The following is an 18,637-nucleotide window of genomic DNA, read 5'->3' on the forward strand; positions in this document are numbered from 1 at the left end:
CAAACACTAGCCGCCATCGGGCAAGAGATGAGAGCATGTTTCCAGGTATCGACCACCCCGCAGATCGGACAAGCGTCTTCCGTTGCCATATGCCGATGCTTCAAAACAGTGCCAGTTGGCATAGACTTTTGGACGAGTCGCCAAACAAAAAACTTCAGTTTCGAGGGGACCTGCAGGTGCCATATCATAGACCACTTTTTGGTTTCACTGGGATCATACGAGGTCTCGCGGTGCTCATCAAACCTAGCCTCGTGGGCATGTTTTAAATGTAGAATCATTCTGTAGGCCGACCGAACACTGAAACCCCCTCGGGTCTCTTCATGCCATGCCCAGAAGTCCTCGACTTGATGTGTGCATAGCGGGCTCTGCAAGATGGCTTCTGCATCTCCCTGAGTGAAAACGGACCGGACCAGATTCTCATTCCAACTAGCAGTTGTATTATCAATAAGCGGTGCCACTTTAACAGGAGCATTTGGAACAAGCGATGTTATCGGGCACTTGAAATTGTCTCTGGGAATCCAACTATCACTCCAAATGCTCGTCGTCTCACCATCACATATCCTTCGAATAAGCCCATGTGCCATAACCTCATGCCCGTCTAGAATGGCCCGCCATATCTGGGAGGGATGCGAGCCAAGTTCAACTTGTAGTAGAGAACAGTCTGGAAAATAACACTACAAAAAAAGACACATCTGTGACATTTTGGGCCGAACAATTTTTTTTCTGTCATACATATGACACTTCTATGACGATAATTGTGACAAAACCCGATATCATCATAGATGTGGTGGGCTCCTACTTCAATCATGACAGAAAATGGGCTTTTCGTCCTGGGCGGTCTGGAGACACAGTTGCATGACATTCTTTGGGCCGTCCATGACGGAAAAAACCGTGGTAGATGCGAGGGCGAGGAAAATTTCGAGGAGTTCCCGGTTACGGTGGGTGGTCGGGGGCCGAGCGATGCGCGTTTCTCTCACACACGTACGCACGTGTGTGCGAGGCGTTGGCTCTAACTGAACCCGAGCGAGGCGTTGGGCTCTAACTGAACCCAAGCGATTGCACTGCAGGCTACGCGTTACTGAACCTGAGCGATCAATTTCTTCGCTACTGCTGCTAACTGAATCCGATCGATGCGGCCTCTCTTGATGAACAGTGAGCATTGCGGGGGGGGGGGGAGGGGGGGGGGTTGGATGAACAGTGAGCGGGGGGAGTGGATGAACAGGACCCGTGGCGTTGCCTCTGGATGAACAGGACCCCGATCGATCAAGCCGGTTGGGGCTGGATGAACAGGACCCCGTGGAGGGCTGGATGAATAGGACGACTATCGGTGTCAAAACCGGCGGATCTCGGGTAGGGGGTCCCGAACTGTGCGTCTAAGGCTAATGGTAACAGGAGGCTGAGGACACGATGTTTACCCAGGTTCGGGCCCTATCGATGGAGGTAATACCCTACTTCCTGCTTGATTGATCTTGATGATATGAGTATTACAAGAGTTGATCTACCACGAGATCAGAGAGGCTAAACCCTAGAAGCTAGCCTATGGTATGATTGTTGTCGTCCTACGGACTAAACCCTCCGGTTTATATAGACACCGGAGGGGGCTTAGGTTACACAGAGTTGGTTTACAGAGGAGGAGATATACATCAAATCGCCAAGCTTGCCTTCCACGCCAAGGAGAGTCCCATCCGGACACGGGACGAAGTCTTCTATCTTGTATTTCATAGTCCAACAGTCCGGCCAAAGCATATAGTCCGGCTGTCCGGATACCCCCTTATCCAGGACTCCCTCAGTAGCCCCTGAACCAGGCTTCAATGACGATGAGTCTGGCGCGTAGATTGTCTTCGCATTGCGAGGCGGGTTCCATCTCTGAATACTCCAAGATAAATTCCGAACACAAGGACCGTGTCCGGCTCTGCAAGATGAAATTCCATATACCATCGTAGAGAGAATAATAACCCATGAACCTAATCTGCTGACAACTCTTCGAAAAGTGACATCACGCCACGGTCCGGTTGTTGTTCGAACTGTTTTTTACAACCTGCTTCCGCACATATTGCGAGGCGGTTTCTTTGGCACGTCTTGTCAAAGCAGAGATTGTGTCCCCTTATCGCGGGATCTCCATCAATACGGGTATGGGTAACCCAACCAGCGCCATCAATCGAGGCGCTTGGGAAGATAAGAGATTTCGAGAGGCAAGCGGGGAGGCGCACATTCTACATCGTCTTTATAAAGGGACAGAGATCTCCCGTTTTCATCCATGCCTTCTTCCTCCTTTGCTCATCCGTTCTCGCACCCTCGAGCTCCAGCGCCCAAGTTCTCACCTTCTCCGTAGGACCGCAGCATGTCCGGAGTGGGAGGCAAGTGGATGGCCTCCTCTGTCACAGAGGAGAACATTACCAAGCTTCGGGAGGCCAGATACCTAGCCGAGAGTATCGCGCACAGGCTTCTAGCAGAGGGACAAATTACCCCCACTCCGAAGTCTCGGGAGAAAGTAGTATTTCTCCCTCATTTCGTCCGCGGACTAGGATTTCCACTCCACCCATTTGTCCGCGGTCTTATGTACTACTACGGGATAGATTTTCACGATCTGTCCCCGAATTTCGTCCTCAACATCTCGGCGTTCATCTCGTGTGCGAGGCCTTCCTCCGCATCAAGCCTCACTTCGGCATGTGGTTGAAAATCTTCTGCGTGAAGCCGAAGATCGTGAGCGGCCAACAGGCGGAGTGCGGAGGTGCCATGGTGGGCAAAATGCCCAATGTTACATGGCTCGATGGCTCCTTCGTGGAGACCATAAAGGGGTGGCAATAAGGGTGGTTCTACATCACCGAGCCACGCGACGCCAACTGGGTGGCGGCCCCCAAATTCAGATCTGAAATCCCCATGCGGCTCACTTCCTGGGAGAAGAAGGGCCTAGCCTGGGGCGAACCCACGGAGTTGACCAGACTCGAGACCTGCATCAGAAGTATGAGGGACAAGAAGATCAAGCTTGTCAACATGGTCCAGGTCATGCTCATTCACCGGATTCTCCCGTGTCAAAGACGGGCATTTGATATGTGGGAGTTCGACCCGGCCGAACACCAGATGCTGCTAGAGCTCTTCGACACAACGCACAAAGAAATCTCGAAGGTGCTGTTCAAGACCGGCAAAGTTCCTCCTCCCCTTTCCGAGGACCGGGGGCTCAGCGCAAGGCGCCTTGCCAGTCCGGTAAGTCCTCTGGTTATTACAAGATGTTTCATTCCTAGTACATTCGTGGGAGGATTCTCAGGTCACTATGCCGACCGAACAGGATTGGGTGGAGATGGCGGAGCGGATTGACTATCCAGCTCCATTGCCTAAGGACCCAGTAGGCACACTCTTGGCGGAGATGCTAGTTCCGGCGCCTTACAAGGTGCCGGAGAAAAAGGCCGAAAAGAAGGCCGCAGGGACCCGGAAGGGTCTCCGGCGCAAGGCCGCACCATATGCCTCGCCAGAAGATGACGAGGCGCACTCCTCCCACGAAGGGGAGGAGAGGAAGAAGAAGGCGCCTCAACTGAGGGGGGCGAAGGGTCCAAGAAGGTGGCCGCGGGGACCAGAAAAGGTCCACGGCGCAAGGCCGTGATAGAGTCGGCATCCGAAGACGATGAGGAAGATTCCCCCCCCCCCCCGAGGACGGGGGAAAACATGAAGAGATGCCCCCTCCCCGTGCTAGGGAGGAGAAGAAAAGGAAGGCCTCCCCATCGGGGTAGGCCGGGTCGCCGAAGAAGGGAAAGGCGTCCTTTCCAGATCACTCCACTACCGCCGCTTTCAGCAACGAGGAGTGGCTGCCCAGGGGCAAACCCCGGGCGAGGTCATAAGTATCCGCATTCCATAATATGTTACGTGCGACTTTGACCTCATGGTCTGTAATGACGCCGAAAACATATATGCAGTCCGGCCGGGTCTGATCTCGAGGAGTCCTCCTCGGAGGAGTCTCTGAACGAGTCGAAGATGAATTCACTCCCGGCGGCAACCTCCCCACGACCTGTGGATGACACCGAGGTGTTGTCCCGGAGGATGCCAGAGGAGGAGGCGATGGTTCCGGAGATGCCCCAAGGCAAAATCTCGGGCGCCGAACACATGGGGGGTGAGAACCCCGCGGGTTATGCTGATGGGAGCCACAACAAGTCTGACTCCCAGCCGGTTACTGTGCCGGAGCCTGCAAAGGTTCCGGATTCCAGTAAGCAGTCCCTTGCGAAGGAGGGCAAGCCGGCCGTGCCAATGACCTCTGCCCAGCCGGAGGCATCGGATAATTCGTTGGAAGTGCTTCGAGGCACTTCCATCGAGGATGAACACTGTATGCTTATGGGTACAGTGATTGAGAAGGTTCGGTTCGCCAAGAGCGGATTGACCGAAGCCTGCACCAGCCTGTTAACAGGCTTTTAGGTAAAAAGTGTGAGGAAATATCACCCGATAGACAGTAGCCCCAAAAGGCCCTCCAGGAAATCCAGGCGGCCAAGAAAATAGCAGAGGGTAAGGAATTCTTTATGCAAAGCAAGCATGTGGAGGAGTCATTTCTTTTACTTACACGGATCCAGAGCTCTCCAAGGGCATTCGCAGATCTGCCATGCAGCATTTCGGATGCCGCAAGAGTTCTATATTGCTGAGGAGGGGAGCTCTACGGAGAAGCTGTTCTGGTCCCAATATACTGGGGCCGAACACCCGATGCCTCTGAGTGACCAACTGAAGCAGCTGGTCGAACTCCACAATGCGGCCGAACAGGCCATGAAGGACCTCATAGTCCAGATGTGGCCTGGCAAGCCCCTGCCCGGCAGCTACTTTGGCCTGGTGAAGCAGATGGTGCATGCCTGTCCACGGCTAGAAGTTATCAAGCAGTCCGTATGTATTGAGGGTGCCTGACGGGCCTTTGCCCGCGCGAAAATGCATTGGGCCAAAGTGGATGCTGAGAAGCTCGTGAAGGATGGACCCCCGAAGGGCAAGGAGCATCGATACCCCGAAATGTATTATAATGGCGTTATCAAAGGCGCTCGGCTTGTGCTGAATGAATGTCCTAAGAACATTATTTTCGAGTAAATGTACTCATGTCGTCTGTGTAATATGAGGACGAGTTTGATTGCGCTATACAACGCTTTGTTTGATTTAAAATATTACCTTCTCTGCGGCCATTTATCAAAATCTGAAAGTAGGCCAGTCGTCGGCTTCCGCCCCCTTGTAACTAGTACAGGGGTGTTCGTGGAAAACCTAAACACTCTTTTTCCAAATTCTTGGTCCTTTAAGGAGGTGTTTAGCGCAGCGAACTAGGCAATCAGACTATTCGGCTTTATAACTCTCACTTGGCCATAGAAGTCTATAATTTTAAATTTCGGCGAAGCCCCTAGTATTCAGAAAGCCGAACTGGGGCGTTATACACGCCTAAATCGGGCAAGGCTGATTCTTCGCCTTAAGCGGAAAAAATCTTTAGGGATTTTAGTACCTCGCGAATAGCGACCAGCTCTTGCCGCATCATGACGGTCAGTTTTCGGCTTTCTTTACTGAGGTGCTCGTCCGGAAGAACCGAGACACAATCGCAGTAGTTCTCCTTGCGCTACCTTAGTCGATATAATGGAACATAAGGTACCAAAACAAGGGAGCCGGGCCAACCCAACTATTGACCCAAGACATGATTCAGAGCTGATGTATATAATGATATAAGTTCAGGGTGCCGCACTGTTGAAAGTGTTCGGACTTTTCTTGCCATTTTGTGGGGCTCGATAAGAAGCCCCTGGCAAACTGAGCGTACCAAAATGTACGGATGCAATATTGAATAAATATTCAATGGAAAATATGAAGATAGTAATAAGAAGCTGACGCTATGTACTACTTCCAATTTATTTGGACAATACGGCAAAGCGTAGGTGTACAATTAATGCATTAAGCGGAAAGAAATAGGACTATTTGACATATGCTATCCAAAGGCAGGCTACATGCGGGTATGTAAGAGCAGGTATAACGATCATTGAAGAAGACCAACTGAGTATTCCCCTGTGTGCAAAGCTTCTTGCCTCCTTGGTGTTCCCTCTGTAATGAGTCTGGTTATCCGATCTCTCTGAAGGGGCTGCCCGAAAGTGGGGTCCTGAAAAAAGAAAAAATAGTATGCGGGCCTCATGGCGGCTGACCCGCACTTTGGCCGCATTGTCGTCTCGCCTCCACCTATGCCCATGGTATTTTGAACGCGTAGTCGTGTATGCGTGACACGAACGCCGCTTCAGTGGGGCTGGGGTGGAGGCCGGATTGCTAATCGAGCTCCTGGCGTGCCTGACGGTCCAGTTGCGGGGTACTCCGGACTCGCTTGACGGTGTTCGGGGATGTCATTGCCGAATTGGCTGTTTGTCGGAGGAGGCTGCTTTGTACTTCTGCCGCGAGGGCCGTAGTATGCTCTTCCGTACGGAGGGAGCGGTCTGTGTTTCCATTGACTGTTATGACCCCGCGAGGTCCTGGCATCTTGAGCTTGAGGTATGCATAGTGTGGTACTGCATTGAAACGAGTGAACGCGGTTCGTCCAAGTAGTGCATGGTAGCCACTACGGAAAGGGACGATATCAAAGATTAACTCCTCGCTTCGGAAGTTATCCGGACATCCGAAGGCCACTTCCAGTGTTATTGAGCCCGTGCAGCGGGCCTCTACCCTTGGGATTACACCTTTAAAGTTGGTTTTGGTGGGTTTGATCCGTGACGGATCGATGCCCATTTTGCGCACTGTGTCCTGATAAAGCAGGTTCAGGCTACTGCCACCGTCCATGAGGACTCACGTGAGGTGGAATCCGTCGATGATTGGGTCAAGGACTAATGCGGCTGAGCCACCATGTCGGATGCTGGTGGGATGGTCGCTACGATCTAAGGTGATCGGGCAGGATGACCATGGGTTGAATTTTGGGGCGACGGGCTCCATCGCATAGACGTCCCTAAGTGCACGCTTTCGCTCCCATTTGGGGATGTGAGTGGCATAGATCATGTTCACCATTTTTACCTGGCGGGGGGGATTTCTTCTGTCCTCCAGTGTTCGGACGCCGGGGCTCCTCATCATCATCGATGTGCAGCCCCTTGTCCTTGTTCTCGGCATTTATCTTGCTGGCCTGTTTGAACACCCAACAATCTTTGTTAGTGCAATTGGCTGGTTTATTGGGGGTGCCGTGAATCTGGCACGAGCAGTCGAGTATGCGGTCCAGACTGGACGATCCCGGATCTCGTCACGGATATTATGCTGAAAGGCCGCCAACGCCTTGGCATCCGGACAGTCGACAATTTGGTTCTTTTTAGTTAGGAACCGAGTCCAGAATTTCTGGCTGACTCTCCGGGCTGTTGGGTAATGTGACTTTGGTCGTCAGCATCCGGTTTTCGCATGTAGGTGCCCTGGAAGTTATCGAGGAATGCGTCCTCAAGATTTTCCCAACTGCCAATGTAGTTTGCTGGCAGGCTATTCAGCCAGTGTCTGGCTAGCCCTTTAAGCTTCAGTGGGAGATACTTGATGGCATGCAGGTCATCACCGCGGGCCATGTGAATGTGGAGAAGAAAATCCTCGATCCACATCGCGGGGTCTATTGTGCCATCGTATGACTCAATGTTGACGGGTTTAAACCCTTCTGGGAATTCATGTTCCATTACTTCATCAGTGAAGCAGAGGGGGTGTGCGGTGCCTCTGTGCCGGGCTATGTCACGGTGTAGTCCGATTGGGTCTAGTCGGTAATGTCCGGCCCGGCCGGATCTATCAGTATTGTATCCGGCGTGACGATCGGTGGCATGAGCTGTGGCGCGCCCTCGTGATCCGTAGATCGATCTTGGTTGTCCTGCGTTGTTTTTCAATATGTCTTGCAGGTCCTGCGTATTGCCCCGGGCCGTAGTGAACCGGCGTGGGGGTGCGGGCTGGTGTCCGTCCTGATATGCCGTTTTATCCCAGCCACGTGGTGGTCGGTTAGCATCATCTTATGCTGGAAGTTTAGGCTCTTCGGCCTCTTCTTATAGCGGTTTGTGTTTTGGGTATCCCCTACTCGAGGGTTCGAGTCCGTATTCCTCGGCCGCCAGGACTTCAGTCCATCTGTCTGCAAGCAGATCTTGGTCAGCTTGGAGCTGATGCTGCTTCTTTTTCAGGCTTCTTGCAGTGGCTATAAGCCTGTGCTTGAAGCGCTCCTGCTCTATGGGATCCTTTGGTATGCCGAATTCGTCGTCAGCCAGGCTCACCTCGTCTTCGGAGGGAGGCATATAGTTATCGTCCTCCAAGTATCCGTCCGTTGCCTGTTCATCTGGGCTAGCCTGCCCGTGTTCCTGTTTGGCTTGCTCGAAGGTGGGTTGATCAGGATCGTATTCCTCTTCGGCACCATCTGGATTTTCTTCTCCAGTGCCGGTATTGCTGTGGCGAGGCTTGGAGCGGCGCCGATGACGCCCATGTTTTGCTCTCTTCCCTGAGGGGTTATCTCCCATGGCCTCATCGCCATTGGTTTCTTTGGGAGTATCCACCATATATATATATCATATGAAGAGGTGGCAGTTCAGCGCCCTGTGGGCGGTGGTTCCTGTTCTTCTCCCGTATCATCGTCTATACTGTCGATGTCTTCGGAGTCGAAGTTAATCACGTCGATCAAGTCATCGACCATGGCTATTAAGTGGGTGGTGGATGGGTAACGAATTTCTTCATCGCCAGCTTCCCACTCGAACCGGACATAGTTCGGTGATACGTCTCCAACGTATCTATAATTTTTGATTACTCCATGCTACTTTGTCTATTGTTTTGGACTATATTGGGCTTTATTTTCCACTTTCATATTATTTTTGGGACTAACCTATTAACCGGAGGCCCAGCCCAGAATTGCTTTTTTTTGCCTATTTGAGTATTTCGAATAAACAGAATATCAAACGGAGCCAAAACCTAATTCCACCGCCGCAACCTTATGTATCCGTGAGATCCCATCTTGGGGCCTGTTCCGGAGCTCCGCCGGAGAGGGCATCTACCATGGAAGGCTTCTACATCAACACCATAGCCTCTCTGATGAAGTGTGAGTAGTTTACTTCAGACCTTCGGGTCCATAGTTATTAGCTAGATGGCTTCTTCTCTCTTTTTGGATCTCAATACAATGTTCTCCCCCTCTCTTGTGGAGATCTATTCGATGTAATCTTTTTTTTTTTGCGGTGTGTTTGTTGAGACCGATGAATTGTGGGTTTATAATCCAGCTTATCTATGAACAATATTTGATTCTTCTCTGAATTCTTTTATGTATGATTGAATTATCTTTACAAGTCTCTTTGAATTATCCGTTTGGTTTGGCCAACTAGATTGGTAGTTCCTGCAATGGGAGAAGTGTTTAGCTTTGGGCTCAATCTTGCGGTGTCCTTACTCAGTGACAGAAAGAGTTGCAAGGCATGTATTGTATTGTTGCCATCGAGGATAACAAGATGGGTTTTTTTATCATATTGCATGAATTTATCCCTCTACATCATGTCATCTTGCTTAAAGCATTACTCTGTTTTACTTAATACTCTAGATGCATGCTGGATAGCGGTCGATGAGTGGAGTAATAGTAGTAGATGCAGAATCATTTCGATCTACTTGTCTTGGACGTGATGCCTATATACATGATCATACCTAGATAATCTCATAATTATTCGCTTTTCTATCAATTGCTCAACAGTAATTTGTTCACCCACCGTTGAACACTTATGCTCTTGAGAGAAGCCACTAGTGAAACCTATGGCCCCCGGGTCTATTCTTATCATATCAATCTCCATTACTTGATTTACTTGCTTTGTTTTTACTTTTCCTTTTCCTTTTTACTTTGCATCTATCTATCAAAAATACCAAAAATATTATCTCTATCAGATCTCACTCTCGTAAGTGACCGTGAAGGGATTGACAACCCCTAAGCGTTTGTTGCGAGTTGCTATCGTTTTGTGTAGGTATGAGGGACTTGTGCGTGATCTCCTACTGGATTGATACCTTGGTTCTCAAAAACTGAGGGAAATACTTACGCTACTTTACTGCATCATCCTCTCCTCTTCGGGGAAATCCAACGCAGTGCTCAAGAGGTAGCAAGAAGAATTTCTGGCGCCGTTGCCGGGGAGCTCGCGCAAAAGTCAACTATACCAAGTACCCATCACAATCCTTATCTCTCGCATTACATTATTTGCCTCTCGTTTTCCTCTCCCCCACTTCACCCTTGCCGTCTTATTCGCCCTCTCTTTCCCAATCTCCTCCTCTCTTTCTCTTTTGCCTTTTTTTCTTTGCTCACCTTTTTGTTTGCCGCCATGTCTGAAACTGGGGAGATTATCGTCGATATGGACAATAATAATGGCATAGAAAATCCCGAGGCTCCGGCCGATGAACCCCATATCTTGCATACTAAAAAGTTCTGAATCGGCAGTGGTAACATTATTGGCAAAGGTGGTATTCAAGATTTCTTTACTTGTACCGGTGCTTTACCTTCCTTGGGTGGTTCTATCCTTCATAAAACAAGTAATCTTGCGGATGCTACCGCTATGCTTGTAGTTGAACTTGAAAGACAATTTATGCACATGCATCCTTGCATACAAAGAATTTTCTTGGAATTTTCTAATATTGAACATTCCTCTGTTAAGCGCGCTGTTACTATCTTTCTGGCTCATGAGTTTAGATTTATCATTAGATAAGCCAAATAAATCTTTGCGCACTATAGGGTGGACGCCGGTCGTCCTCCCATAGAAGCAATCCTTTATGATCAAGAAAAATTTAGATGTTTTCAATCTTCCGACTATGTCGCTTTCAATGAAAACCTTAAAAAAAGGTTCCTACCAAAGTCTTGATTGATTGCATTAACGAGCTCAATAATGACTTTGATCTACGAAACGATGATCTAGGATACTCTCTTGAGTATAGGCTCACAAAATTTTGCCAAAAAAATGCTTTTAGTGATGAAATAGTTGTGCACTATGAAGGGCCGAAAGAGGATCCTGTTCCTCCCTTTATTGATCTTGGGGACCTTTGTCCTACAAATTTTAGCCCTTTTGATTACTTTTGCTTGCCTCAAAGGAAGCTTGCCGCTGAACGTAGAGAATATGAGATGATTTTTCAAGATCTATCCTATTATTATGGCACTCGTTAGATCTATCTTCGCTTTTATGCCTAGCTAGGGGCGTTAAACGATAGCGCTTGTTGGGAGGCAACCCAATTTTATTTTGTGTTCTTTGTTTTTGTTCCTGTTTAGTGCTAAATTTTGTTTCTACTTTCTGTTTAGATGTGGTTTTGTGTTTTAATTAGTGTTTGTGCCAAGTAGAACCTATAGGATAAGCTATGATGATAGTTGATTTGATTCTGCTGAAAAACAGAAACTTTGCACTCATGAGAAAAAATTCAATAAATCACAGGAACGTGCTTTTGCATTGATTCTTTTTGCTTCTGATCAATATACAAATTTTCCAGTACATCCTATTTTGGTAAAAAAAATAGAGTTCCAGAAGTTTGTGTTAGTTACAGATTGCTACAGACTGTTCTGTTTTTGACAGATTCTGTTTTTCGTGTGTTGTTTGCTTATTTCAATGCATCTATGGTTAATAAATTAGTTTATAAACCATAAGGAAGTTGGAATACATTAGGTTTAACACCAATATAAATAAAGAATGAGTTCATTACAGTACTTTGAAGTAGTCTTTTGTTTTCTTTCACTAACGGAGCTCACGAGATTTCTATTGAGTTTTTTGTTGTGAAGTTTTCAAGTTTTGGGTGAATTCTTTTGATGGATTATGGAACAAAGAGTGGAAAGAGCCTAAGCTTGGGGATGCCCATGGCATGCCCAAGATAATCCAAGGACACCAAAAAGTCAAAGCTTGGGAATGCCCTGGAAGGCATCCAATCTTTCGTCTACTTCCATCGGTAATTTACTTGGAGCTATATTTTTATTCACTACATGATATGTGTTTTGCTTGGAGCGTCTTTATTATTTGTGTCTTTGCTTGTTAGTTTGACACAATCATCCTTGCTGTACACACCTTTTGAGAGAGCCATACATGATTTGGAATTCGCTAGAATACTCTATGTGCTTCGCTTATATCTTTTGAGCTTGATAGTTTTGCTCATAGTGCTTCACTTATATCTTTGAGCGTAATAATTTTTGCTCTAGTGCTTCACTTAGATCTTTAAGAGCACGGTGGTGGATTTGTTTTAAAGAAACTATTTATCTCTCATGCTTCACTTAGATTATTTTGAGAGTTGTTAATAGCATGGTAATTTGCTTAAAGTTAATATACTTGGTATTCAAGATTTGTGAAACTTTCTTTTGAGTGCGTTGAATACTAAGATAAGTTTGATGCTTGATAATTGTTTTGAGATATGGAGGTGACAATATTAAATCAATGCTAGTAGGGGTAATTATGAATTTAAAGAATGCTTGCGTTGAAGTTTGTGATTCCCGTAGCATGCACGTATGGTGAACTGCTTGTGATGAAGTCGGAGCACAATTTTATTTATTGATTGTCTTCCTTATGAGTGGCAGTCGGGGACGAGCGATGGTCTTTTCCTACCAATCTATCCCTCTAGGAGTATGCATTTAATGCTTTGGTTTTTGATGACTTCTAAATTTTTGCAATAAGTGCATGAGTTCTTTTGATTAATGTTGAGTCCATGGATTATACGCACTCTCACCTTTCCGCCATTGCTAGCCTCTTTAATACCGCGCACTTTTCGCCGGTATCATACACCCACCATATACCTTCCTCAAAACAGCCACCATACCTACCTATTATGGCATTTCCATAGCCATTCCGAGATATATTGCCATGCAACTCTCCACCGTTCCGTTCATATGACACACATTACTTTTGTCATATTGCTCTTTGCATGAACATGTAGTTGACATTGTATTTGTGGCAAAGCCATCTTCATAATTTTCATACATGTCGCTCTTGATTCATTGAATATCCCGGTACACCGCCAGAGGCATTCATATAGGGTCATATCTTGTTCTAAGTATCGAGTTGTAATTATTGAGTTGTAAGAAAAATAAGAGTGTGATGATCATCATTATTAGAGCATTGTCCCAGTGAGGAAAGAATGATGGAGACTATGATTCCCCCATAAGTTGGGATGAGACTTCGGACTTTATGAAAAATAAAAGAGGCCAAAGAAGCCCAAATAAAAAAAGAGGCCAAAGAAGCCCACCAAAAGAAAAAAAGAAAAAAATGAGAGAAAAAGAGAGAAGAGACAATGCTACTATCCTTTTTCCACACTTGTGCTTCAAAGTAGCACCTTGATCTTCATGATAGAGAGTCTCATATGTTGTTACTTTCATATACTAGTGGGAATTTTTCATTATAGAACTTGGCTTGTATATTCCAATGATGGTCTTCCTCAAAAGTGCCCTAGGTCTTCGTGAGCAAGTAAGTTGGATGCACACCCACTTAGTTTCTTTTGTTGAGCTTTCATATACTTATAGCTCTAGTGCATCCGTTGCATGGCAATCCCTACTCACTCACATTGATATCTATTGATGGGCATCTCCATAGCCCATTGATATGCCTAGTTGATGTGAGACTATCTTCTCCTTTTTGTCTTCTCCACAACCACCATTATATTCCACCTATAGTGCTATGTCCATGGCTCACGCTCATGTATTGCGTAAAAGTTAAAAAAGTTTGAGATTTCTAAAGTATGAAACAATTTCTTGGCTCGTCATTGGGGTTGTGCACGATTAAATACTTTGTGTGATGAAGATAGAGCATAGCCAGACTATATGATTTTTTAGGGATAACTTTCTTTAACCATGCTATTTTGAGAAGACATGATTGCTTTGATTAGTATGCTTGAAGTATTATTACTTTTATGTTAAGATGAACTTTTTTCTTGAATCTTTTGGATCTGAATATTCATGTCACAATTAAGAAGATTTACATTGAAATTATGCCAAAGTATCACTCCGCATCAAAAATTCTTTTTTATCATTTACCTGCTCGAGGACGAGCAGGAATTAAGCTTGGGGATGCTTGATACGTCTCCAACGTATCTATAATTTTTGATTACTCCATGCTGCTTTGTCTACTGTTTTGGACTATATTGGGCTTTATTTTCCACTTTCATATTATTTTTGGGACTAACCTATTAACCGGAGGCCCAGCCCAGAATTGCTGTTTTTGCCTATTTTAGTATTTCGAAGAAACAGAATATCAAACGGAGCCAAAAACCTAATTCCACCGCCACAACCTTCTGTATCCGCGAGATCCCATCTTGGGGCCTGTTCCGGAGCTCCGCCGGAGAGGGCATCTATCACGGAGGGCTTCTACATCAACACCATAGCCTCTTCGATGAAGTGTGAGTAGTTTACTTCAGACCTTCGGGTCCATAGTTATTAGCTAGATGGCTTCTTCTCTCTTTTTGGATCTCAATACAATGTTCTCCCCCTCTCTTGTGGAGATCAATTCGAGGTAACCTTTTTTTTTGCGGTGTGTTTGTTGAGACCGATGAATTGTGGGTTTATGATTCAGCTTATCTATGAACAATATTTGATTCTTCTCTGAATTCTTTTATGTATGATTGAGTTATCTTTACAAGTCTCTTCGAATTATCCATTTGGTTTGGCCAACTAGATTGGTAGTTCTTGCAATGAGAGAATTGTTTAGCTTTGGTTTCAATCTTGCGATGTCCTTACTCAGTGACAAAAAGAGTTGCAAGGCACGTATTGTATCGTTGCCATCGAGGATAACAAGATGGGGTTTTTATCATATTGCATGAATTTATCCCTCTACATCATGTCATCTTGCTTAAAGCGTTACCCTGTTTTATTTAATACTCTAGATGCATGGCGGATAGCGGTCGATGAGTGGAGTAATAGTAGTAGATGCAGAATCGTTTCGATCTACTTGTCTTGGACGTGATGCCTATATACATGATCATACCTAGACAATGTCATAATTATTCGCTTTTCTATCAATTGCTCAATAGTAATTTGTTCACCCACCGTAGAATACTTATGCTCTTGAGAGAAGCCACTAGTGAAACATATGGCCCTCGGGTCTATTCTTATCATATCAATCTCCATTACTTTATTTACTTGCTTTGTTTTTACTTTTCCTTTTACTTTTTTACTTTGCATCTATCTATCAAAAATACCAAAAATATTATCTCTATCAGATCTCACTCTCGTAAGTGACCGTGAAGGGATTGACAACCCCTAAGCGTTGGTTGCAAGTTGCTATCGTTTTGTGTAGGTACGAGGGACTTGTGCGTGATCTCCTACTGGATTGATACCTTGGTTCTCAAAAACTGAGGGAAATACTTACGCTACTTTACTGCATCATCCTCTCCTCTTCGGGGAAATCCAACGCAGTGCTCAAGAGGTAGCATTCGGCCAGGAGTCTCCTGACAAAGAGAGAGACCTTAATGAATTCAGCACGTCTCCGAAGGGTGGGTGCTGAAAGATATCCGCGGCGGCGAACTCCATGACTGGAGCCCAGTTAGATTCGATGGGCATGGGTGCACGCGGTATGGAACACACTACCAGAGATGAGTCCGGGGGTCCAGAGGTACAGATTTCCTCAGGAGAGGAGTCTGTGTTTGGCTCCAATGCCGATGAGTGTGCAACCTTCAGGGCGGGGTCCATCCACCCGTCCTCGGAAGGCACAACCTGCTCTAGAACGAAGTCCAGAGCTGTAGCAGGTGCGATGTTCCGAATACTGTCCGATTGCAGATCTAGGTCATGCATGTCGTGATTGTTCGGTGCTCCTGACACGGGCCCGAATCCGTCAAAGATCAAGTCTCCGCGGATGTCGGCAGTGTAGTTTAGGTTTCCAAACCTGGCCTGATGGCCAGGGGCGTAGCTATCGATCTGCTCCAGATGGCCAAGCCAGTTGGCCCGCAGGGCGAAGCCGCCGAACACGAAGATCTGTCCGGGGAGAAAAGTCTCACCCAGGACGGCGTTGTTGAAGGTTGGAGAAGCCATCGAGCCTTATAGCGATGACACAGAGGAACTCTCATTGAAAGCACCAATGTCGGTGTCAAAACCGGCGGATCTCGAGTAGGGGGTCCCGAACTGTGCGTCTAAGGCTAATGGTAACAGGAGGCTGGGGACAGGATGTTTACCCAGGTTCGGGCCCTCTCGATGGAGGTAATACCCTACTTCTTGCTTGATTGATCTTGATGATATGAGTATTACAAGAGTTGATCTACCACAAGATCAGAGAGGCTAAACCCTAGAAGCTAGCCTATGGTATGATCGTTGTCCTCCTACGGACTAAACCCTCTGGTTTATATAGACACCGGAGGGGGCTAGGGTTACACAGAGTCGGTTTACAAAGGAGGAGATCTACATCCGAATCGCCAAGCTTGCCTTCCACGCCAAGAAGAGTCCCATCCGGACACGGGACGAAGTCTTCTATCTTGTATCTTCATAGTCCAACAGTCCGGCCAAAGCATGTAGTCCGGCTGTCCGGATACCCCCTTATCCAGGACTCCCTCAACGACCCCGTGGAGGGCTGGATGAACAGTAGAGGATGGAGGGGTAGATGAACAGTAGCCCGTGGAGGGGTGGTTGAACAGGAGCCCGTGGAGAGGGGTGGTTGAACAGTAGCCGGTGGAGTAGCGCGCGGTGGAGTCTGGATGAACAGGAGCCCGTGGATGAACAGTCGCAGGTGGAGGATGGAGGAGGTTGACGGTAGCCCGTGGAGGTTGGAGGAGGTCGACGGTGGAGATGAACACTATCATGTGGAGTCCCGTTTTGCGGTACGCCACACCCCTCCCGATGAACAGGACCCCCGTTTCGACCGTAGCGCTCCAACACAAGTCTGTTTCGTGCATTTTGCGGTACGCCACACCCCTCCCGATCAACAGGACCCCCGTTTCGACCGTAGGAGGTCCGTTTCCTCCGTTTTGCGGTACGCCACACCCCTCCCGATCAACAGGACCCCTGTTTCGACCATAGGAGGTCCGTTTCCTCCGTTCTGCGGTACGCCAGGCCTCGTTTCCATCGCCTGTTCCGTCCAAGCCCTCCTGATGAACACGACCACGCATTCCGTTCCGACCCAGCCGGTTGGCTCCCCATGAACACAACGACGACGTTGTTTCTCCGTTCCGACCCAGCCACGTACACGAGCCCTGGCCGTGCGTATATATGCATGAGTAGGCGTTCGAGACCCCGCCCGTATGTGCACATACGTGGCCGTATTTTCTTTCTTGCACCCTGGCCGATGTACGTATGTGTACATGCTACGTGCGCGCCTCTACTACGACACGTGCGCGCCTCTACTATGACACGTGCACGCCTCTACATCCACCAGTATGTACGTACACGTTCGTGACCAGAATGACAACGCTACGTACGCTTCGACCAGGTGGGTCCCGACTGTTAGGCACTTCCCTGCGTGCGAAGATGTAGCTGGTGGGTCCCAGCAGTCAGGGGGACGAATCGGTTTTTTTGCCTGAACGCACTTCCTTGCGTGCGAAGGTGTGGCTGGTGGGTCCCAGCAGTCAGGGGGGTGAATCAGTTTTTTTCGGACGCACTTCCTTGCGTGCGAAGATGTAGCTGGTGGGTCCCAGCAGTCACGAGGGCGAATCGTTTTTTTCGGACGCACTTCCTTGTGTGTGAAGATGTAGCTGGTGGGTCCCAGCAGTGAGGGGGAATCTTTTTTTCACGAAATACAGTGGCCCGTCCCAGTTGTCATGTGGAGGAATCATTATTTTCCGCGTAATAAGGAGGCACTTCCTTGCTGCGTCCGTGGACCCACCTGTCAGCCTCTCCACGTACAGTCCACGTCCAATGGAAGTCGTTCCTTGACCATGTTGACCACACCGCGCCGAGAGCACCACGACGGTGGACGACGGCAAGGCCTAGGAAGGAGATGACGGGGAGCCGGGGAAGACGCGGTAGTGGAAGCCCGCGCGAAGAGTAGTATGAGGGTTCACTGGTTCGGCTACGGTGTGAGGCTGCGTCGCCGCAGGGCCTGGCCAGCGGTGGGAATAGTAGGGGGCGGAGAGGCCTTCGCGGCAGCACAGCCGGCCACGGGAGGCAGGAGCATGTGGCACGACCGACGCTAGTTTGGGCGGCTGGAGCAAGAAGACCAGAGGTTGAAGAAGCACTACGGCCGTTGGATGGACATCATACGATCACTTCAGCTAGAATCATTTATATTGACTAAGTTGACAAAGCCCTTGGTTTGTTTTGAGCAAAGACAAAGCCCTTGGTACCGTCAACTTAGTAGGCCCACAGCTCGGATTTGGCAGAGAACATATAGCCCATTTGCGATTTGTAAGAATGTACAACCCATTTTTTAATTCTAATGGAATTTACTACAGCCCATTTATAGTTTATTAAAAGTATAGCCCAACTTCTAGCTAGGACAATGATTAATAATTTCAAACAACCACTCAAAACAGAATTCAAAAAAAATTCCCACATTTTGATGGGATCCGAAATATTTTTATCCGAAATTTCTACTCAGGTTAAATATAATTTCAAAATAAAGTTGTATTACATTAAAATCCAACGAAATATTGCGCGCGCAATAAGTAATGAAATTAAAATTTTCAAATTCCAAAAATAATATATTTTTTAAACTAATTACGTGTTTGGTGCATAGTTACTGCCCAGTTATTAAAATTACATCCCATTTATTATTTCTTAAAGTCCATTTTCTTGTTAAGCCTAATGCATACCTCCTAGGAAAGTTTGCAGCCCAGC

Source organism: Triticum aestivum, chromosome 2B (genome assembly GCF_018294505.1).
Source record: "Triticum aestivum cultivar Chinese Spring chromosome 2B, IWGSC CS RefSeq v2.1, whole genome shotgun sequence".
Taxonomy (NCBI): Eukaryota; Viridiplantae; Streptophyta; class Magnoliopsida; order Poales; family Poaceae; genus Triticum; species Triticum aestivum.